At 43.1% G+C, this 23,349-nt stretch overlaps 1 long non-coding RNA gene across 1 annotated transcript; it reads right to left on the reverse strand.

Moving 5' to 3' along the window:
• Nucleotides 1–11,157: 11,157 nt before the first annotated feature.
• LOC142025022 (uncharacterized) lies at nt 11,158–16,973 on the reverse strand. The gene is made up of 2 exons (XR_012648585.1): nt 15,075–16,973; nt 11,158–13,338 (listed from the first exon to the last, which is right to left on the reverse strand). It is a non-coding gene; the product is annotated as an uncharacterized LOC142025022 (long non-coding RNA).
• Between the last annotated feature and the right edge of the window lie 6,376 nt (nt 16,974–23,349).

Raw genomic sequence — 23,349 nt, forward strand, 5'->3', positions numbered from 1 at the left:
CATAAGGCTGCTACCTGTCAGACCCCTTAAGGAGTGAATTCCCAGGGCCCAAGCCCAGAACACATTGTGGTAATAGAGAACAAGTTGGTTAGAGCAGCCACTGAGTAGCAACATAGTATGTTTGCTGCCTGGCAGGCTTGGGTTTGAGACCTACTGGCCCTGTTGACCTGGACTTGTCTATGTGGACCACATGGAAACTGCCATGCGATCAGGAGTATTGATTGGGATGCTATCTCCCTGAATTGCTCTTCTGCTCCATAGAGCTTCCAGTCTACAACATACCAGAGGCAACTATGTTTGATAAAATGAAATTTCATACTGGTATTCATCATAAATAAAATTAAATTTTCCTACAACACTGGCAGGTGTCTAAATAACTTTCAAAAGCTGGTTACTAGTGGAATTTATGAAGTACCTAAACAAGTTAGAGTCCTAATGCCCCGCTCACTCACTTTCTTCATTCATTTTTACCTTTCTCCTGTGTTGAAGCTTTCTGTTTCTCCTTTATTCCTCCATTTTTCTGATTACTACATTTAACCTTTGGCCCCAAAAAGCAGGATAGCATTACTGTTGTGCTACAGATGGAATGCTGCAGCACAGCATGGCCCGAGACCTACCCAAACTCAAGATAATGTAGAGCTGAGATATCATTCATGACTTCATTCCTGACCTTCATCCCAATGGTTATCAGTGCACCAATCTGGTTTAGGGATCCCACAGGTAGCTCATCATATAAGGAAAACAAATATGGCATTGCAACACCATGGGCTGTATATTATTGCATTATGTGCAGACCTACTGACAGGTAGGGCAAAAGGGGTACCTGCCCTGGGGCCCAGCAATTTATAAGCCCCAGGGTTCCCAGCCACAGCTTCAGTGGAACCAACTGCATCTGGAGCCATGGGTCCTTTCAATCACTACCAGAGCTCCAGATGGCATGCCCTGAGAAGCATTGAAGTGCCGTCTGGGGAAGGCTAGCCCTCAGCCCCACTCCAGCCATCTGAGGCCCTGCCTCTTCCAGGGGCTTAGAGTCACCCCCCACACCTGGCTCAAGGCCCAGCATAGTCTGTCAGCCCCCCGACAATGGGCTATGTCCATAAAACCAAATTCTAATGTTCAGAGGACAAGGCAACCTCTAATGGACAGGGATTATAGAGACAACTCCCCTGTTGGATGATTAATAACTGTTTGCTATTGATTTTTAACCTCCTCCATATTAGCTGCTGCTGCCCAATCTTACAGACTTGGTGTTAGGATAAGTGAACCAGTGGTGTGAGTCACTATTTCAATTCCTACAGTTCTACATGGAAAAAAAATCAGAAAACAAATTCTCCTGTCTTGCTTGAAGTTCATTTTCCCTGTATCTAAAATCTCTAGAGGAATCTGAGAGGACGTGTCTTTCTTGAAGCTATGCAAAAGATCCACAGTAAATCCCCACAAAAAACTACTGTTTCATCTTTTCTATGGAAACCACAACATTGAACCGGATTGACCAAAAGCTTTGTGAGTCTAGTCTGAGTTCCAGTAGAGTCTGGACTGGTGAGTTTTGAGCCTAAAGCCAAATTATGATTTTGCATGGAAAGCATGCAAACCTGCTCTCAAAAGCAGGCAAAGTCAAGATTGTCTTAGCCTGAAAGCAGGATATTCAGCTATTGTAAAACAGTGCTGTTCAGTAGTCAATGAAATTGTGCCACTTCATACCACCTGAATCATAGCCCTGGAGCTTAATTTATTTTGTTTCTTATGGGGCAGGATAGAGAACTTTGTACAACCAAACAGCATGATGCGCACAATTTCAGAAATCAGTATTACACAGGGGATAAACAGAAAGCCCCCCTTCTTAACCTTACTTTGCCAAACAGACCCACACTCATTCTCAGTTCAATCAATAGTGTCTTATAAATAAAGTGAGCACATTCAAGATATTCTAAAAATAGAATTAGCCTACATATGCTTGCTTACGTGCTATGTTAACTAAAAAACAGGCTCAATTTTATAGCAAAACTACACAGAATTTAGACATAATTTGGCATTAAGATAATAAAAAGGCCTAAAGGAGATCAGAATCATTGTACCATTTAATACAGTCAAATACAATTGTAGAGATTCTTAAAATAGTACATAAATCTACATATGTCTACGCCATCTTATTCTGTTTGAACATTAAGAACAGCCAGACAGGGAATCACTCAGGCATCATATGTAAATAATACTTCTACATAGCCAGAAATAATATTTCTATAATGATAAGAATAGTCTAGATTCACCATTGCTGGAACAAAACTAGTCTTCTCAACACAACAATCTCCATGGGATAGTCCCCAAGTGAACTCCTGTCTCTGAGCCAAAGAATGTAGTCAAACAAGCTATATCAAACAAGATATATACACACATATGCATATATATGCACATGCACACACACATATTGTATGTGTGGAGTGTGCACACACACACACACACACGTACTGTGTGTATGAAGCTTGGATTCTTTCTTTACTGTCTCAGTTCAGTAAAAGACCTCATTTAATAATATTCCAGACATTACAGAACATCTTCCAGATAATGTTCTAACAGCTGCTTTCAGTTTAAATAGTTTACCGTAGCTAAAAGCTCTGATAGTCCAGGGACATTTTGCTATCCAGGTTTATCTCAACTTGTTAAAGTTTAGATAAGAAGTGGCCAGCTTTCCTGCTTCAAAAGAGACAAGAGTAACTGTCTCCCTTAAACTCCCTTATTTATCATTGAAATGCACAGTTTTATAGGACCAAGAGAAAGCATCTGTATCTCAGCAAAGATGACAAGGCACAGAGTATGCAGTTTTAAACTGAGACTGCTCGGTAGAGTAAATCACTTCAAAGAAGTGTACAGATGTTAATGTGTACTCACTTATAACCAAAAAAGAGAAACTAGCACATGCCTAGTCAGAAGATTGTTTGAAAGACCATAATAAGGCCCTCATCCTGTTTGGTACTTAAGAATCTTTGACTCTCCATTTACTTCAGAAGTAGCCAGTGACTCTCAGTACTTCATAGAGAGCACTCAGCAGCTCTCATAATCAGGCCCTGAACATTTTCCCAATATTGTTTCTCCCACTAGTTCCTTGTCATGAAGAGAATTTAATACTAAGCTGGTGTACTCATGAGAATGTTGGCTTCATATTTATTTATTACAATATTTTAGAAGATTTTGAAAGAAAAGCACTAAGAGAGTTTAGGAAGACTGATTAATTTAGGAGACTTATTTTCATCAGCAGCCAATTTATCATGTACTTGCCACATTAACAAAAATGAAGTCTACCTCATGCCTAAAGAGGTAGGATTCATGTAAGATTACCATGAGGACTGACCCACTGGAATTTGCTCTTTCCAAAGAAAACAGACCTTTCAAATAGCCATTTGAAATCTTTTCAAGACAGAAACAGCCCTTTGGAGAAATGGGTTGTTCTTTATCACCAGAATATAGGACTCCTAAGTTCAAATAAAGGTGTTTGCCAGAGGCTGCACCCCAAAGTAGCTTTCAGCTTCAATTTGCACATGTTTCAAAAAACCCTGATCCAGCATATTTAGCCTCCTTCAGTTCCCATTGGAATAGCCCGTGGATGGTTACTTGATAAGATACCATTAGTTTCACAAGCACAAGATGCTGCAGTAATTCTTTCAAATGTCACCTTTTGTAACTGCAGAAGAGGATTTGTGTTGACATATCATTCACCAGAAAAAGGCCTTGCCCTTATGGAGCTTGAACTGGTTGAATTTCAGGACACAGTAAGCTTATCTGTTTTTGTGGAATGGGTGTGACCAGCTTTCAATAAGATGTAGTTGACCATGCAAGGCTGAATGAGTTGAAGAAAATTATTATTGATACTGAGCCAAATGGGGACATTGAAATTTATTTTATATTGTTCTTACAGGGAAATGGTCATAATATGAATTTAAAGAAAGAGATGAAGAGACTTTGAGTCCTTTCTTACTGTTCTTGCATCATCGTTTTAAACAAGTTGAAGGGTGATCTCGCTCTGCTTTCATTGAAGTCAGTGTTTTACCCTTGATTTGAATGGGCCCTCTCAAGCAAACGTGAGAATCCCAAATAAAACCAATACCTGTAGTCTTATGTGGAAATTGAATACGGTTCTAAAGACAGTACCCATTGTATGCAATGGATACCATTATTAAATCTTAGAGGCCTCTAGGATTTATCATCCTAGAATGTAATATAGCCTTACAACAGAATTTTGTTAAGTGGAAATTAGAATTATATAGCAAGGTTACAGGTGAAATTCTAGTTTTCCAGAAAGGTCAGGCCAACCAGCATTGCCTAACAGGAAAATGGTATTGAGCCCTTTTCTGGGATTACTCTAGATTTCTTGTTATTAAATGTTCTATATTGTTTAAATGTTATTGCTGCCAAATCAGTTGGTAATCTCCGCATATATTAATCCCATAAATAGGGAATTATTCAGGTCTGTGAACAGTGACATTTCTGGTTTGGATCTGAGTTTTAAATGGACAAAGATACCAACAACATTGCAAGCCTATAATATAAAGACAGACTTTTGTATCTCCTTGGAGTCCCACTAACTTTAATGGAGTCCTACTCACTTTGCATAGATACATTTATCTGCCTGTATATCATAGAATCATAAAAATAGAGGGCTGGAAAGGACCATGAGGATTCAACAAGTCTACTCCCTGGTGGTATAACAGGACCAAGTAAATGTAGACCATCACGGGCAGTTGTGGGCCAACATCTTTTTGAAAATCTCCAGTGATGGTGATGTTACAATCTCACTTAGAAGTCTATTTCAGAGTTTAACTACCTTTATCGTTAGAAAGTTCCTCAACCCCTGCAAACTTGTATACACCTATAATATCTAAACATTTTTATACTCTTCATTCTCTACTTTGACTTAAAAACTTGTATCCCTTGTTTTTACTACCAATTGTGTTGAGCATCTGGTCATCCTTAACCTTATTAATAGACAAACTTGTCAGCCTTATTGATGTCATTAGTTGTTAGCTCTTCTTCCCAGCTAAGTAGACAAACTACATTTTCTTTCATCTGTCTCTTGCACCTAACATATTTAAAAAGTCATTTCTTGTTTACCTGTTACTAAGAGTAACATTAAATTAAAAATTCTACCTGTAATAGGTAGTGGAGGGTTTTGAAGCTCACATACCAAATCCGTACCTCAACATCCAGCTGTAGAGCATGCAGGATAGGGCACCAATTGTGAAAAGTCCTTGTCTCGCAACACAGGAAAATATATATGTTGTATTAAACCATCTCTAAAAGCTCCCACACTGCAGTCTTGAACCTATTTTAAAATTCCTTTTAAGAGCTGATGAACTATCCTAATGTATAATTTTGCAGCAGATTAAACATACATGTTAAAATAGAAAAATAAACCAAAATACAATAGTCTATTCTTTAAAAAAGAATGTGTACAATTTGGAGAAAAGCCCAGAGGAGAACAGCAAACATGATAACATCTAGAAAGCGAGGAAAGCATGAAAAACTGTGTTTGTTTAGTCTGGAGAAGACTAAGAGGGACACGATTACAGTCTTCAAATACATAAAAAACCATTTTAAAGAGGGGGCTGATACATTGCTCTTCTTAACTGCTGAGGAGAGGAGCAGTAATGGGCTGAAACTGCAGCAAGGGAGATTTAGGTTAGGCATTAGGAAAAAGTTTCAACCTGTAAGGGTTTTACAAAGTCCTTCATCAAAGGCTCTTAGGTAAAATAAGTTGTCATGGGGCATGAGGGAAGGTCCTTTCATGGATTGAAAACTGGTTAAAAGACAGGAAACAAAGGGTAGGAATAAAAGGCAAGTTTTCAGAATGAAGAGAGATAACTTGTGGTGTCCCAGGAGGGTCTGTACTGGTAACAATCCTATTTAACCTATTTACAAATGACCTGGAGAAAGGGGTAAACAGTATGGTGGCAAAATTTGCTGAGGATACTAAATTTCTCAAGAGAGTTAATAACAAAGCAGACTGACACTCTTCAAAAAGATCTCACAAAATTAGAAGGACTGGACAACAAAATGGCAAATATCAGAGGGGTAGCCATGCTAGTCTGTATCCACAAAAACAATAAGTCCTGTGGCACCTTAAAGACTAAGGCTGTGTCTACACATGCCACTTCTTCCAGAAGAAGTGGCATGGTAATTAGCAGCTCGGCTGAAACTAATGAGGTGCAGAGGTAAATTTCCTGCACCTCATTCGCGTATGGCCACATGATTCAGAGTCCGGAAGAAGCTCTTCTGGACTCCAAAATACATGTGTGGATACGCAGCCTATGGGGATATTCTGAAAGGAAACTTTCCTTACGAAAGCCCCCTCTTCCTCAAAATTTTAAATTTTCTAAATTTGTAATGTTTGTAAATTTTGAGGAAGATGGGGTTTCTGGAAGGAGGGTTTCGTTCTGCAAGATCCTGGCAGGCTGCTTGTCAGCACATGTATTTTGGAGTCCAGAAGACCTTCTTCCAGACTCTGAATCACGTGCCCATATACTAATGAGGCATGAGAAATTTACATCCATGCCTCAATAGCATCTTCCAGGCTGCTCATTACCATGCCACTTCCAGAAGAAGTGGCATGTGTAGATGCAGCCTAACAGATTTATTGGGGCATAAGTTTTTATGGGCAAAGACCCACTTCATTAGATGCAAAATGGCACATGAAATTGAATGTTGATAAATGTAAAGTAATGCACATTGGAAAAATAGTCCCAACTATACATACAAAATGATGAGGGGACCAATTTAGTTCTAACTATTTAAGAAAGATAGTGGATAGTGGATATTATATATCACTGTGGATAGTTCTCTGAAAAGAGTCACTCAATGTGCAGCAGCAGTCAAAAAAAAAACTAATAGAATGCTAGGAAACATTAAAAAAGGGGTAGAGAAAAAGACAGAATATCGTATTGCCTTTATATAAATCCATGGTACATCCACATCTTGAATACTGCATCCAGATGTCATCATCTCATCTCAAAAAAAATGTAGATACTTGGGCATTGGAAAAGGTTCAGAAAAAAAATGATTAGGGGTTTAGAACGGGTGCCAGATGAAGAAAGATTAAAAAGACTGGGACATTTCATCTTAGAAAAGAGGAGACTAAAAGTGGCTAGAGGTCTATAAATTCATGACTGGTGTGGAAAAAATGAATAAGGAAAAGTTTAATGGGCAGCAGGTTTAAAACTAAAAAAGGAAGGTTTTCCATCACACAATGCATAGTAGGCCTGTGGGACTCCTTGCCAGAGTATATTGTGAAGACCAGAACTTTAACAGGGTTAAAAATAGAACTAGATAAAGTCATGGATGCTACATCAATCAACAGCTTATCAGCCAGGATGGGTAGGAATGGCGCCCCTAGTCTTTGTTTGTCAGAATCCAAACATGGATGACAGAAAAGGGATTGCTTTTGATGATTACCTGTTTTGTTCACTCCCTATGGGGCATCTGGCATTGTCCTCTGTTGGGCTAGATGGACCTTTGGTCTGATCCAGAATGGCCGTTCTTAAATTCTTATGTTAAGCACTGGAACAAATTATCTAGTGAGGCAGTGGAGTCTATTTCAACTGAGGTTCTAAAAACAGGCAAGGCAACACCTGTCATGGATGGTATAGGTAATATTTAGTCCTACGTTCATGTCAGAGACTGGACTAGATAACCCGTCAATGTTCCTTTCAGTCCTACGCATCATAGATTTCTACAACACTATTTACTAATTTGTCACTATTTTTAATTGTTATTTCATATCCACAAAATGTCATTTCATGAAACTCTCACAGTGACATGAGAAAAGAATTCCTTCCCAGTTGTTTTGTTAGGCTGCACTTAAAAAATGGAGTCCTGGCCAAATTCCAGCTTCAATTCATCCTGCTTTTCTAAATGTGTCCTTTCAAGAATATCCTTCACTTTCTGTCCCAAGCTCTTGTGTGTGATTTTGTTTCACTTCAGCGATTGATAAATTGATTCGTATGTAAAATCCACATATAAATCACTATGGGCTTGTCGACACTTGCCCCCAACTCTGAAGGGGGCATGATAATCAGGGAGATGGGAGATTACTAATGAAGTGCTGCAGTGAATATGCAGCATTTCATAAGGCTAATTCTCCCTGGTGACAACTTTGAAGTGCCCAACTTTGAAGAGCTGGTATGCATGTAGCCGCGGGCACTTTGAAGTGACCACACTACTTCTAAGGGCCTTTACTCCCCAGACTTTGAAGTGCCCAAAGCTACATGCGTGCTGGCACTGTGAAGTTTGACACTTCGAAGTTGCCACAGTGGAGAATTAGTTTAATGATGTGCTGCATATTCATCGCAGCACTTCATTAGTAGTCTCCCATCACCCTGCTTAACATGCCCCCTTCAAAGTTGGGGGCAAGTGTAGAGCCAGAGTATGAAAAATATGGCATAACAGACTGATTGGGTCCATTATCTTCTAGACTTAACTACTAAAGTATAAATTTGTATTCACCTGCATGAAAGAAAGATGATGCTTGGCATTTTATTTACAGCACTACCATCATTTTTCTACCAACAGGGCAGTGCTCCCACATTGTGGGGGAAATGGCATAATACAGCGGAACATTTCCTTACATGCTGTAGGGCCAGTTAGGAACTTACAAGAGTGATTCATAGAAGAACAAATACAATGTTGTTGTTACTGGTTGTTGCCTGAACCAGCCAATAGAAGATACAGAGGAGAATGCATGCTTAAGACCTACCCCTCTCAGGACTTAAAGGCCTAAGTCTGGGTCAGAGGAAGGTGCATATCGCCGGTTGAGATGCATGGCTATGAGCCTTCTCCTCTCCTAATTCATGTCAGCCTTTTTCTCCCCCCTCACAATGACAACTATGAGCCCCACGGTTAAAGTCCTCATATGGGTGATGGGGCACCCAGGTCATTCTTTCTATTTCTCTCTAGCCCAATGACTAGTTAAATAGTAACGCACAGTGGAACAGCTTCCGCAGGAGAGGGCAAAAGAGCCCACTCAGAGCCCAGTGTTTAAAGAACTCCCCAGAGACATGGGAAATTGGAGTGCAAATTGCTGCCTCACATCAGGTTGAAGTTAGAACTGAAGATGCAGCTTGTGTGTTGGAGCACCCTAACCAAGAGGGAATCTAAAATTTATAAAGGGGTACCACTCTTCTGTGTTGTGTGGGTTTAGGCATGCTCAGAACAGACCAGGTCATAGGTGATGCAACATATAGTTTGCGAATCCTTCTGTGACTGTGTAAAAAACTGTACTAAGTGTCTGCCAAGAAGTAAGACTCTTTGAATTTAATTCATCTGTATGCTTGGCTGTTCTCAGGTGATGCAAAGCAGCCATAAACCCAGCTTAACAGCTAAACCAGTTGTATGGCTGCTTTGTGTCAGCAAAGCCACATAAAGCAGCCAGACTGTACCAAGTGAAACTGGCATTTGAGTTTTAAAGACTTTTTTTTTCACTCTACTGTTCCATTTAGTTTTGTCTTTATGAGAGTGAAGATCCAGCAGTTTTCTATCAAGAGGACAATGCTCCCACATTGGCTGGGCACAGGTTCTATGAAATTACATGATGACTGACCTTACGCTCCTAGCTACCGTAGGTGTTAAGTAAGGTCATGACTCCATCTCTCATAGTGTCATTTAATCTTGGTGAAACAGGTGTGCAGAAAACGCTAGCATGAAAGTTGGTGTTTTCTTCTATTGCTTGCTGAGTGGGCTATTCCTGAAGGGAGTGAGGGATGCAACTTGTATTTCTCAGTCTTTGTGCCAGAATATGCAAGTCATTCATATGCCTCATTTACAACAAACATTAGCAAGGCCTGATGGCTCAAGGAACTGAGAGTCTGCCTGTCTTGGAAAAAAGATGGACAAATTTGAATCTTGGTATCACATGATAGATGCTTACAAACCCTTTTGAGTTACCTCTCTTGCTATTGGATCTCTGCTGAGCGAAATAGTAACTTCTCATCAGAGCTGAATCTTTTCTTCCATTGAGCATGAGTTTAACTTAATAAATATAATTAGCACAACTTCAGTATGTAATTTACCAAATACCCAGGTCTACACTGTTGGAAAAAAGGAATGGTTTCATCTGTTTTCATCTTTTCTCCCAGGAGGCAAACAAATGACTAATTAGATTGCCAGGGTATTTTGGTTTCTGGAAGTCAGCAGTGCATAGTAGGGGAATCCAGTCGGCTTTGATTTCCTATCAAGTTTGCTAATACTGCTGCAGGTTGCAAAGCCCAGTGTTGTTGTCTGGCTTTTGTTTTTATGGCCCTGGCTATGTGTGAATTGGGGGTGTTGAAGGGCTAAATCCTCATAGGGATTTAGGGGTGTCAATGCCCACTATTACTTCCTGCCTTGCCACCTGCTGTAATCCTCCCCTTTGCATTAAGGGGATATAAAAGAGTCTCTTTAAATTAAATGCCTCAACCACTGGGCTATTGGGTAGTTTGGAACTCTCTCTCCTCATCAACTGCTCACCCTTGCTTCTGCCCTCTCCAGTGGTTAGACATGCTCTGAGCATGGCCTCCTGGAGCCAGTTAGTGGAACACCTAGTTTGAGAATCCTGCTGAGGATTAAGCATTTGAAAAGGCTCCAAACAGCTCCTGAGCTGCAAGGTGGCACTGGAATTAGGCAGTTTTGCAGCTGCTGACCATCAGAAACTCAGGCACTGGAAATAAAGACGAAAATATTTATATGTTGGATGCATAATCAATGTTTCCAAAGCAAGAAGCTTGTATGAAAAATTCTCTATATAAACACAAAACAGGTGTCTTAAATCACCTCCATATTCCTTACATGAACATAGTTTTGATGTCTAATAAAACAGATTAACGCCATTAGGAAAGAGATTTTTTTTTTAAAAAAAAAGGTAAACTTTATTGGGAGCAACCCAACAATAATATTTGTTACTATGTATTACTTACACAGTCACACAGATGTGCATGATGCTTGTTAGCCGGTGGCCAGGTAATGTGCGGTGAGGTACTCCCCTGGGTCCTAAGCAACCCAGTTTTTTACTGTTAGAGCAGGCAGCTCCTAGCACACTCACCCACGGCCAGGCTGTAGTAACCAAATGGTTAAAGTTCTTTTGTTGTGCCGGCTGTGTTGCAGTGATAAAAGGGTTAACAAAATAGTTAGGCTTGGATCTTAACTAGTTACAAGTTTATTAAGCTACAGTTATAAGCGTGCGGTTACAAAAGGCTATTGTTTACTTCTTATATGCTAGCAAAGTACAGGTGTTAACAAGTTACGTTACAATCCAATACAAAGATATCTGTTATCATCTAACACAATGATATCTTGATACTAGTTACAGAGCTCTAATTCTTTAGCTGTGCACAAAAAAAAAGTCAGAGACCTAGCATGGGTGTATCTTACCCTCTCTGCGTCTCTCGATACCAGCGTAGCCAAGCCGGATCGGTCACTCAATTCCACGGAAAGACGAATATGAGGTTGGGCGTCCCCAGTAGTGGACCTCGGGAGTCAATCACCTGACCCGACCAGCAGGAAGTTGGTTGAATGCACTCCAAGTTAGAGTTCTGCTGGACCCATCTTTTATACCCCTTTTGGGTTATGTATTCTCTTTCTTATCTATGGTGCCAGATCATACTGGTCTGTCTTTGTGACGCCAGTTTGTTACAAGGGCATTTCTATTTAGTTTGCACTTGTAAGACAAGAGATAAGCAATTTAGGAGTACAGGACATTCTTTTGTGCGGGCGGGGCACATCCCCTTCTGGGTGATTGTGTGTGTGCATCATATTGATCAATGCCAGCTGGGGTGATTTCTGAGGGTCCCACCCCCCCTCTCATGTTGACAGTCTGGGCTGTTAGCCTTCTAGCTGTACTTTCTGCTTCTCAGGGTCACGATAAGCTAGCATATCTGGGCCTCAATGAGGGCATCAAAGACTGTGCTGTCAGCAGCCATTTCCGTGCCCTGTGTGCTCCTCAGTGGGGGGGGCAACGAGCAAGCTGGCTTGTAAGGGGGAGACTTTGTCTGGCTACATTCCACCCCCTGATGCACCACACTACATCCCAGAACGCAAGGTGGTGGTGATGCCAGCACCTTTTGCCCTCCTTGGGGGAAGTCTAAAAGTGCCCAATGATCCGATCAGTACGTGGGGAATCGCGGAACTGGCTAGGATCACTTGTCAGCTCCATGTATCGGATTTGCGTGGAGGAGATAGCCACGTCAATTAGTCTCCTAACGATGCACAGTGTTATGCAAAACACAACTACTATGATAAGAACAATCAAAATAGTGGTTACAATAGAATGCAGGAATGGAGTAAGAGAAAATTCTAATTGTTGAGCTAACCATTTTAACCATGAGATCTTTCCATTCTTAGTTACAGCATGTAAGATTTTAACTGCATCTTTGATGGCAGATACATCCTGTTTAATCTGTTCTGAGTGTTTACCTAAAAGCAGTAAGATTGGTTAATTACAGCACAAACTCTTCCTTGTTGGGCCAGTACTACATACTTTGAGACCCACCCATCACTTGCTGACACTCAGACAGAGAACAATTAGACAGGAAGGCAGATGAGAATTATGGTCTAATCCAGAGAGTTCAAACCAGTTACGTCTACCCACACCAGCGTGGGTGGGAGGACGGGACAGAAGGGCCCAGCTTAACCTTGGAGCTTCCTCACACGCGATGGCTTCCACTCCGAGGAATTACAAGCAAGACACTCAGTTCCATGAAAGTTTAAACCGGTTACCTCTACCCACACCAGCTTTGCTAGGAGGACGGGACGGAAGGGCCCAGCTTAACCTTGGAGCTTCCTCGCACGCGATGGCTTCCACTCCGAGGAATTACAAGCGAGACATTCAGTTCCACCCTCCCAGCACCCGGGATAACAAGGTTGTCAGGGACTCAAATCCCAGCAAGCCTCATCCTGTTACAGGGTACAATAACAAAACCAGAACCAGAACTTCCCACCAATCATTCAGGTTCAGAGGGACAAACTTAATTCCCAATGTGGTAGAGGAGTTCAGCAGGGTACACATCCAGTAATCCGTGGCACCAGCGGTGGAGATGATGGGCTGGATGGCATTCCTGAGGGGATGCTTAGGTGTAGAAGAGGTCAGCGAGGTAGTCAGGAAGATGATGAGGAGTTGAGGTGCCATGCTGTCATCTGGGTTGAAGGTAGCTACAACACAACTAGGCCTATAGCAATTACTGTAAGTCTATTAGTATTAATATGGCATCTAGCAGCATGCATATATTATGTACATTAAAGTTCTTTGGTGTGTACTGATGTTACAGGTGGCCGTTGCCTTGCTTCCTCCCAGGGAGGTGTGTATTCCAGGTGGTTCCTTCTTTTCTGGAGAGAAAACACAAGGTCAGCCGGTCTTGGATGTGATCCAAGCCTCGGTAATGGTTATTGGTTCCCTTTTAGAGTCTAAAGCAGTCTACACCCCCACCTTTGTATGAGTGCAGTACATGAGTCTGTGTTCCCAGGCTAGGGTGTTTAATTACAACAGTATCTCCAGGATTAGATTTGGAGTCCTTGAGTGGTGCAACCGAAGTTTGAGGAATTTTCCCCTGTAGAGAAGAATCCTCTGCTGACTGGACTGCCTGTAGGGGTTTGCTCATTGTTTAGTTGCTGTACCACCTTATTCAGCCTGTTTTTCCAAGTGCCATCCACGGGCTTCAAGTGGCTTTTTAACAGCCCATTCCAGTGCTCGACTATGCCGTTGGACAGGGGTCGGCAAGGGCGGTGGTAAGTCCATTGAATTCCATGCTTAGTAGCCCACTCTTGTACTACTTTGTTTTTAAAGTGTGAGCTGTTGTCAGACTGGATTTCATGGGGTGCTGGGACAATTGCTGTTAAGCAGTTTAGTCCCATAATTGTGAACAGTCCTGTTGCCAATGGGGCAGGGTATGCAAAACCAATTCCTGAAACAACTTCCATTCCAGTCAAGAGGTACTTACACCTTTGCCTGGTAGTAGGAAGTGGGCCAATGTAATCAACCTGCCAGGTTGCCCATAGTGTTTTCCCATCTTTTAGTCTGGCAAATCGTTGTCCTTCAGCTATGTGTTTTCAGGTTTTAGCACAGATAGTACAGGCTTGCAACAGGTCTCTAGCCTTTCGGTGGGTGATAGGCCACCCCCTGATATGTGCTTGCCGCACCGGCTCATCACTCCCTGTGTGCCCCAGAGTCTCATGCAGCCATAGATACAAACGTTCCCAATCTACTTGGGTGGCAGAGATCTGGGCTGCTGCATCTGCCAGGTTATTTAGCTGTGCAGCCGGGGTGTTATTCTTTTGCTGGGCTGACGTATGTCCTATACTTAGGGGTTGCTCGGTGGCATGGTGGTACTCACTAGGCATTCCCACCTTCCATAGGGATTCCTTAATTAAGGTGGAGTTCTGTGCGGTGTTAGCTTTCCAGCATGGACATTCCTCTACCCATCCCGAGAACAAACAAACAATAACCAGCACATTTTAAAAAGATTTACATTTGGGTAGCTGAATGAAGCTCATTTATAACTTCAGGAACAGTCCTAAAGGCAGAGATCTGGTTGCCAGAACTGTCTTTACAGGTTTGCCCACATCATGGGCTTGGCAGACAGGGCAAGCCAGACAGTAGTTTGGGCTACTTAGGAGAATTTGGAAGCAAACCAATTTGCTTGAACAGCAGTAATCATCCCCCTGCTTCGCTTACATGAGTCAGGCTGTGGTGCATGCAAGCAAGATAAGGGAGAAGGACCTTGGGTGCAACCAGGCGGCCGTTCAGGGAGTGCCAAAGGTGTTCAGGATGCAAAAGGCATTCATCCAGTCTCCAGATAGTTTCTTCTGAATTTAGGGCCTGATCTTGGAATAGTACAGTATCAATAAGGGTTGCAATAGGAGACTGGGAATCTGTAAAAATGGGAAACAGGGAAGTGGTCCAAGAGGGGAAAAGGTCTGCAGCTTTAGCTGCTGTGTCAGCCAAGGCATTTAATAAGGCAGCAATATACAGACCATTTTGTTTTCATGAGCCCATATATATTCTAACTTACCAACATAGACAATTTGATAATGCTATTAATAAAATAAGCACAAACATAACATACAAAACCACGTTCTTCATTTTAAAAGGAGATTCATGATGTTTAGGTTGTTCTTCAGTAACTACCAGCTTTTCTCTGTGTTTCTGAAAGACAAAAGAATACTTTTCTACCCCCTTTGGGGTGGCAGGTTACATATTGGAATATTCCATTTACAAATATGCTCAGTTCTTTCTAAACTCTGCAAGTTACTGACTCTGACTTTTCTCCAGACCCTTTAGAGTTAAGGACTTACTCACTTACTCTTAACCTCAAATCACACGCTTATTTTCCAAAATGACATTTTATTGGATATTACCATTTTAAGTATTACTAAAGGGATTTAGATCTTTTGTTCCCATATTGAAAGGTGTCCATATCGGAAGGCGTCCCCTCCTCATGGATGCACCAGCAGGACAAACAGACAGACAACATTGAACAAAACTCCATGACAAGACACAAACACGTGTTAGCAAAACAATTAATGTGAACAAAACTCCATGACACATACACATACACCACAACATAAATGTTTACACAACTACACTTTGTACCACAAAGAGTTAAGAACTTGAACTAAAGCTTTCAGAGTTGGGCAGTTTCTTCAAGGTCTTATAATCTGGGCTTTTGTCCAAGAAGCTGTATCTCACAGCCAGATACAAAACTACTCCAATATTCCTTTTTCTCTTTTAGTTTACAAGCAGTTCTCTGCTTACAGAGCTGCAACCATAATTCCTCTGATTGTCCCCAGTTCTTTTCCAACATTTCCTCGTCCCATTTAGGGTCACGCCATCCTTCCTGGGTGAATTCCTTCTCTATGTTGGGGAAATCCATGTTGTTTATCATGACTGGTTTCATTTTGTCACTGTGGTACAGCCTGTGTCACAACCCTGCTCGCTGCGCCAATTCTGTTAGCCGGTGGCCAGGTAATGTGCGGTGAGGTACTCCCCTGGGTCCTAAGCAACCCAGTTTTTTACTGTTAGAGCAGGCAGCTCCTAGCACACTCACCCACGGCCAGGCTGTAGTAACCAAACGGTTAAAGTTCTTTTGTTGTGCCGGCTGTGTTGCAGTGACAAAAGGGTTAACAAAATAGTTAGGCTTGGATCTTAACTAGTTACAAGTTTATTAAGCTACAGTTATAAGCGTGCGGTTACAAAAGGCTATTGTTTACTTCTTATATGCTAGCAAAGTACAGGTGTTCACAAGTTACGTTACAATCCAATACAAAGATATCTGTTATCATCTAACACAATGATATCTTGATACTAGTTACAGAGCTCTAATTCTTTAGCTGTGCACAAAAAAAAAAGTCAGAGACCTAGCATGGGTGTATCTTACCCTCTCTGCGTCTCTCGATACCAGCGTAGCCAAGCCGGATCGGTCACTCAATTCCGCGGAAAGACGAATACGAGGTTGGGCGTCCCCAGTAGTGGACCTCGGGAGTCAATCACCCGACCCGACCAGCAGGAAGTTGGTTGAATGCACTCCAAGTTAGAGTTCTGCTGGACCCATCTTTTATACCCCTTTTGGGTTATGTATTCTCTTTCTTATCTATGGTGCCAGATCATACTGGTCTGTCTTTGTGACGCCAGTTTGTTACAAGGGCATTTCTATTTAGTTTGCACTTGTAAGACAAGAGATAAGCAATTTAGGAGTACAGGACATTCTTTTGTGCGGGCGGGGCACATCCCCTTCTGGGTGATTGTGTGTGTGCATCATATTGATCAATGCCAGCTGGGGTGATTTCTGAGGGTCCCACCCCCCCTCTCATGTTGACAGTCTGGGCTGTTAGCCTTCTAGCTGTACTTTCTGCTTCTCAGGGTCACGATAAGCTAGCATATCTGGGCCTCAATGAGGGCATCAAAGACTGTGCTGTCAGCAGCCATTTCCGTGCCCTGTGTGCTCCTCAGTGGCGGGGGCAACGAGCAAGCTGGCTTGTAAGGGGGAGACTTTGTCTGGCTACAATGCTTTAAAGAAATAAATAATAGAGTGCCTAAAAGCTCCTTTTCATCACCTGATTGTGTGGTCTAAATTTGGCTTGAGATGGATGTTTTGTTTACACAGTGCCCAAGAATGTGCTATTGGCTGTATTTAAGCAAAGGAACAAAGATGACACAATTTGAAGAGCTTAAATTAAGCAGTGGCACTGGAACTATTTTTAGGGTGGAGTGCTGAGCTACACACCCCTCATACCACACACAACTGTTTGTGCCTTTCACCCCCGCCCCCCCAGGCTGGGGTCACACAAAGGGTTACTAACTCTGGTGGACCAGACACCATTACAGCAAGTGGTGTCTAGTCCACCCAGTCCAGGGGGAGCTGGCACCTCAGTTGTAGCTGGAGGCAGTTGCAGATCCCTGGGCTGGTGGCAGGACTCCAAGTGGAAGCACAACCTCCAGGGTCAGTGGCCTGGATCCCGGGACCAGCAGGATGCAGCGCCTGTGAGGACAGCAGGTAGAAGGATCCCCGGGTGGGTGTCAAAGCCAGCAGGACCCTGCAGGCTAGAACCTGGGGCTAACCCATGGAAGCCAGATGGAAAAACTGCGTGTGATGCAGCACCCCCCCTGCACACACCTCTACTTCCTGTACCTATGAAATTAAGGTCCCAATACTACAAAAGCTTATACACAGTCCCTAAGTAGTTCAGTTAGCCTGAGGTACACTGCCCTTCCCTTTTGGAAGGGGCATGCAAAAGCAGCTGATGGGAAACGAAAATGAGGTGTGGATTTAAATATCTCACACCTCATTTACATACTCACCAAGATCTTGATACCTGAAAAACTGATTTTGAAAGGCAAAACAGCCGTGTAGACGGGGTTCATTCGAAAGGAAACCCCACTTTCAAAAGCGCCCTTCTTCCTAATCTTTTCAGGAACAAAGGTGCTTTCAAAAGCGGAATTTCCTTTCAAATGAAACCCTTCTACATGGCTGTTTTGCCTTTTGAAATCTGCTCTTCCAGAATCACGATCACGTGTGAAGATGCAAATGAGGAGCATTATATTTAAATCTGCATCTCATTTACATTTCCAATCTTCCACATTTTCATGCCCCTTCCGAAAAAATGGGGCAGCATAGCCACAGCATTAGAGTCTCTGGACAGGCTAAATCGCACACTTTACATTTAAAAGCTGTAGAAGCCTTTGCAGGCTTGAGTCTAGTTTTAAGTGTGACTCCGTGAAAAAGAGTAACAGACATTGAAGGGAGAGTTGTTGTGGTGAGGAAGGTTAAAGGTCACCTATTCCAGCAGTGCTTTTTTGTGCATTTCTTGAACATTTCATTTATTCTGCAAACAAGCCATGTGAATTGGAATTCATTTGCAAATTTGACACACTTAACACCTGAACAGAGATCTTAATTATTTTACACATTATAGGAGCAATTTCCTCAGCTTTGGTATTTGTAGGAACAGCACACATCCTACTTGACTTAATTTGCTTCATCAGCTGGTCCTACTAGTGACAAGTAACCCATTTTTTTCCCTCCTTCACTTCCCCCCCCCCACCCCCTGCTATATAAACCCTGGATTCTAATTGTCTACTCCAATATTCTGAAGAAATGGGTCTTACCCAAGGCCGTTCATGACTTAATACCTGTTAGTCTTTAATGTGCTAGAGGACTGCTTGTTAGTTGTGAAGAATAATCCATTTCTATCAAACCCTATGTACAAACAATGTAGCTTTTGTCAGTACTCAGATGGAATGGTGTGAAAATTGTAGTCGTTTTTTGTCTGGAAAACTGAAGCTTTACGGGAAGCGGGTAGCAGCAGTTCTTTGAAAATTCTGTGGCTGAGCCACTGTAGAAAATGGCATGCAGTTAGAACCGTCCAGGATGGAACTCTCATGTGGAAAACCAAGTTTGCATGAATGCTCATTGTAAATGTCAGTGTACAGGCTGTCTCAATAAAGTGAACTTGAACAAGTCTCATCTTTGAGAACATTTCTCATTCAAGTGCTGCTGCTGCAGCAGGCAATAAAGAAAATGTGGGAGGTCCCCTAGGCTGGCATTTAAATTTTAGTCTTCCTCCATGCACATACACCCCTTCTCCTTTCTCCAACAAGCTAGTCTCTTCCCAGGGAGCTCTTCCCCCAAACTAGGAAAGCAGGAGGGTGGCAGCATTCTGGAAGTTGAACCCCTGCTGCTACTTCAGGCTGCAGCCCAGGTAGTTGCAAGTCAGCAGTGCTGGTGCTTCCCCTGCTAAAGATGAGCTGCAGGGCAGGTTTTGGCAGGCAGCAAAGTTGGCTTTCTCAGCACTAGTGTGCTGCCCTTGAGTGGAGGGTCAGATGTGGTGACAGCGGTGTCTTTTTCCCAACTCCCTGTTCCAGTGGTTGCTTTGGGTACCAAATTCTTAGAGGCACAGTCAGTTTTTCCCTTAAGACATCAGAGTAGATGTAAGGAAAGTGTAATGCCTTGCTGGGGGACATCTTGGGCTAACACATGGCCTTCTGAGTGTATGCCTAGTTTAGGGTTATCTGGATTCTCTAGGGTGTTTGTATTACACAGTGTAGGAAATTAGCTCAGCTACTAAACAAATACTTGCTGGAAGTCCTGGCATAAGTCTTGGGGTAAAATGTACTTCACTATGGTTGTTTGAAATAGTTGGCTTAATTTTAGTTGAACTATATTTGACACATTGTCCTTACTGGCACAGTAGAAACTCATGAGGGGTCTTAAGGATTTGCTTCTACAATCTAGACTACATAAATATTAAAAAGTACTGCAGTTTCCAGGGTAGGTTTACTTGCTTGGAACTTTTGATCCACTGCACAAATTTAATGGACCATGATCCTCACAAACTCCAGCATAGTCACTCTGGGCTTGTTGACACTAGAGCGATTGGCCAAAATGTTCCCTAAAGACCAGTTTGTAGAGTGGAGAAAATCCAGTGTGTTACATCTCACACTGAGGTGACTGCCAGGCTCCCCATCAAATTAAATTGCATTGGGTGGTATTCAGGCTTAAATGTGAAAAAAAAATTTGTCATCAATCTCACTACATTTTAGTGTAGCAGAAAACTCTGATACCAATGCTACTGGAGAGGTTGAAGCCTAGTAATGCATGCATGAAGTGAGTACTTGGCGCCAGACATGAAATGGAATGATTTTTCCATGTAGTTGCTGCAACATCACATGATGATTGTTGAACTTTTTCATTAAATTTTCCTGCTGTGCCACTGTCTCATACATTATCAAAGCAAAAAGCAGTCAAGTAGCACTTTAAAGACTAGCAAAATAGTTTATTAGGTGAGCTTTCGTGGGACAGACCCACTTCCTCAGATCATAGCCAGACCAGAACAGACTCAATATTTGTTATGCTGGCAAGGGTGTTTAAAGTCTGGCTATGTGTGAGTGCAATGTCTTTGCTAAAAGTTGAAATGTATGGAAGCAAAGTGTGGTAGTTGAGCTAACAGTCTTATTAGATGTTGCTTACTAATGAAGTAAACAATTGTTTTGAAATGACAAGTCTGCAATTCTGGCGTATGGGGAGGGCTTACTGCCTTTTTACTTGCACTGTGAAATTTCAAAGGTTGAACATTCTGCCATTCTAAACTGTCAGGTATGAAGGTCCCATGTGATGCTGAGTATAATGGGAAAATCCCAAGCAAAGCTGCAAAACTTTTGTACTTACATATACCATTTACACGATATAGCAAACATTATTGTTGGATTATACCATTTGAAGTAATGTACAGGAAGATAGAATCTTTTTCTGTTTGTGTGTTTCCAGGTCTCTGAAGAGAAGAGCCTGAAGAGCGATGGGGGAAGGTGGACCTGGGGGCACTGACAGCAGCTTGGGGGAGAGGGGCAAGTGCAGTGAGGAGGGCGGACATGGGAGCAGATGGGGGTAGTGGGTTGGGGATGGTCCTATGGTGATGGTAGCTGGGGGGAGGGGCAGTGAAAGGTGGGGAGGAGGGTCCTGGGGTTATGAGGTCATTGCTCCACAGGCAGCTATGGTGACTTGCGGTGACAGAGAGGTATGAAGTAGTGGGATCCTTAACCACATTCTCCACACCCCACTGCCTTGTGGGTTATCCTGGGAAGGAGAGAGGCTAAGGGAGTAAACCCTGACAGAAAATCCAGAGTGGAGTCTGAAGGCGGTTTGGTGTCAACTTCTGGCACTGTCCCGGAAACTCCTGCAGCTGAGCTGGTACCAGATGTGGAGGTTATCCTCTCCTTTGGACTATATCAGTAAAGCCGAGAGGGGGACACTGGTGTCTGGGCAGCCCAGAGTCTCCATAATAAGTGCCCAGGCTCATGCCCAGAGAGGTACTCCAGCATCGCTGAACAGCGTTGCATCAACACAGGAGGCAACAGATACCGGTTATAAGCTCTTCCTCGATTGGCATAGAGAACGAGCACCAGGGGTTGCCTTCGATGGTGGGAGAGATCCTCGCATCTCACTGGACAGTCACCGCCCGCCTCCAGCTGGGCAGCCCCCAGCCAATAGAGTACTGTCCTGCCACAGTTCACCTGCCTCGCTGGGTGTGTGAGGCTTAAGGTTCCTAAACCTGACAAGTGACTGAAATTTGGGCACCAGGCAAACCAACAAGAAAATCAACAAGAAATGAGAAACATCAACAATTTAAGCTTGCTTGCTGGAATGTGCGGACCAGGCTGACTGGCTTGACTGAAGATCTTCAGGCCATCAGTGACACCCGCAAGACCGCTGTCAGCAACGAGGAACTGAAGAGGCTCAGAGTTGATATCGCTGCACTGCAAGAGACGTGACTCGCAGATTCGGGATCTCTAAAGGAAAAGGACTACACCTTTTTCTGGCAAGGTAAAGCCCAAGAAGAACCCAGAAAGCATGGTGTTGGCTTTGCTGTCCGAGACACCCTTCTACAAATGGTTGATTTAGTCACGGGCAGATCAGAAAGACTTCTTCGGATCACGCTTCAAACTTGCGCCGGTCCCGTCCACCTGATCAGCACTTATGCTCCAACCCTGTACGCCACACCAGAAGTAAAAGACAAGTTCTATGACGTGCTTAGTGCTGCTGTAGCACAAATACCTGCTCGTGAACAACTGTACATCTTGGGTGACTTCAATGCAAGAGCTGGAGCTGATTGGTCCTCATGGCCTTCCTGCTTAGGACACTTCGGTGTGGGAAAAATGAATGACAATGGACAGCGTCTCCTTGAACTGTGCACGTACCACAATCTGTGCATCACAAACACATTCTTCCAAACGAAGCCACAGCACAGAGTGTTGTGGAGACACCCATGCTCAAAGCACTGGCATCAACTAGATGTGGTCATCACTAGGCGTAATAACCTCAAAAACATCCTTCTGACACGCAGCTATCATAGTGTTGACTGTGATACAGATCACTCGCTAGTTTGCTCCAAGCTCAAGCTGAGACCCAAGAAGCTGTACTGCTCTAAACCTGCTGGAAGGCCCCACATTGATGCCAGAAAGATGAAAAACTTGGAGAAAGCTGAAAAGTTCAGAGAGACCCTCCAGGAAAATCTGCGCAGTGGCCCTGGGGGTGCTGATGCGACATCCAAATGGCAACATCTGAGGGATACAGTTTACAACACGGCCTTGTCGGTGTTTGGAAGAAGAGCTAGAAACACGAACGACTGGTTCGAAGCTAACTCCGATGAGATGATTCCAGTCATTGAAAAGAAGCGTGCTGCACTCCTGGAGTACAAACACTCACCGAGCCAGAGTACCCACAAAGCACTTAGAGAGGCCAGAAGAACAGTACAGCAGACAGCCAGGCGCTGTGCCAACAACCACTGGCTCCAGCTATGCAGCAACATCCAGACCTGTGCCGACTTTGGTAATCTCAGAGGAATGTACGAGGGTATGAGGAAGGCATTAGGACCCACCCAGAACAAGATGGCACATCTGAAATCCAAATCTGGTGAAGTCATTGCTGACAAAGCCAAACAGATGGAGCACTGGGTTGAGCACTAATCCAAGCTGTACTCACGCGAGAACGTTGTGGTTGACGCAGCCCTTGATGCCGTCGAGCTCCTACCAGTAATGGACGAACTGGATCAAGAACTGACTGTGGATGAACTGAAGAGAGCCATCGACAACATTGCAGCAGGAAAGGCCCCAGGTCAGGATGGTATACCACCAGAGGTAATCAAATGTGCCGCGGACACACTCCTGGAACCCCTAAATGAGCTACTGTGCCTGTGCTGGAAAGAGGGTGAGGTTCCACAGGATATGCACAATGCTAACATTGTAACGTTGTATAAGAACAAAGGAGACAGAAGCGACTGCAACAACTACCGTGGAATCTCCCTCCTAAGCGTCACTGGTAAACTGTTCGCTCACGTCATCCTTGGCAG

Source organism: Carettochelys insculpta, chromosome 1 (assembly GCF_033958435.1).
Source record: "Carettochelys insculpta isolate YL-2023 chromosome 1, ASM3395843v1, whole genome shotgun sequence".
In the NCBI taxonomy this organism is placed as follows: domain Eukaryota; kingdom Metazoa; phylum Chordata; order Testudines; family Carettochelyidae; genus Carettochelys; species Carettochelys insculpta.